The following is a 1161-nucleotide window of genomic DNA, read 5'->3' as shown; positions in this document are numbered from 1 at the left end:
GCCAGTTGTTGGGGGATGGTGAGGGTTCTGGGTGCAGATTCAGAGTCGGGACCTGGAGGAGGGAAATACAGGGTCCTGGATGTCAATCAGAGTTCATCTACAAGAACTGGGAAAATCTTTCTGAGCTTCTTGGAGGACATTCTGTTCAGATACATGTGTGTGTGTTTCTTCCAGAACTATGGCTCCCTGGAGAAGAGCATCTGGTGTTGGTTTCTTGCCCCATTGGTGGGCTCTGACCTTCCAAATTTTAGAAACTTCCAGCCTTTCTTTCATCTCACTTCTGTGGTCTATGGGTGAGAAGCATTGTGCTCTGGTCCTATGAAAAATCTCGTGTTTATAACTGCATGTGATTTGCCCAGCAATAGGGACCACAGCTTTTATCACCTTCACAAAATGGTTTTTGATACCCTCTTCCTAAAAACATATTAAATGATATATTATAACAGCCTACCTTACAGATCAGTCTGCTTAGTTGCTAGAATTCATGGCACCTTTTCTATGATTCCGCCAACTTTTTAGTTAGAAGGATGATAATTTACCACTGATAAACATCCGCTTGCGCTGTCCTTACGTTTCAGTAATGAAGAAACTATGACTGTTTGGCCCTTCAACTGTGATGGATTGGATTTGGCAAAGCTTGATGATATGACACACCAAATGCACTGAGACGAAATTGCTTCCAAGTTGATAAACTGAAACAAATGAATTTCAACTTGAAGTGAACTTTAACAAAAGTCATCCATCTCAGTTATAATTTATGTTTTAAAAGGACATAATAGACAATATTATAATCTAGATAGTAGAAGATGGTGTGCAATTTTCTATTCACAAGGTTAAAAAGCTTTTATTCACCTATGTAGTTTCCCCATTTCCAAGTTCATTGGGTGTATCTTAAGATTTTACTTGTAGTAAAAAAAAAAGACATAGAAGTACCCCTCCAATTATTTTTAAGTATTCTAATTTAAATTTTATATCAGTTAGTGTCTAGGATTTTGACTAAACATCATAGAGAAACCAAACCTGCCAATACTGATGGGCATTTGACCTGGTGAAATAAGTAATGTTTTCAGTAAAAGAGCATCAGGATTTAAATGTTATAAAACTGTATATGGTTTGGCTTAAGATAAAAAACTTTTCTCTGTTTATTTGACATATTTAGAC

The sequence above is a fragment of the Budorcas taxicolor genome, chromosome 14 (assembly GCF_023091745.1).
Source record: "Budorcas taxicolor isolate Tak-1 chromosome 14, Takin1.1, whole genome shotgun sequence".
NCBI classification, from domain to species: domain Eukaryota; kingdom Metazoa; phylum Chordata; class Mammalia; order Artiodactyla; family Bovidae; genus Budorcas; species Budorcas taxicolor.
The sequence above is the reverse complement of the archived record's forward strand: the minus strand, read 5'-3'. Positions refer to the sequence as shown.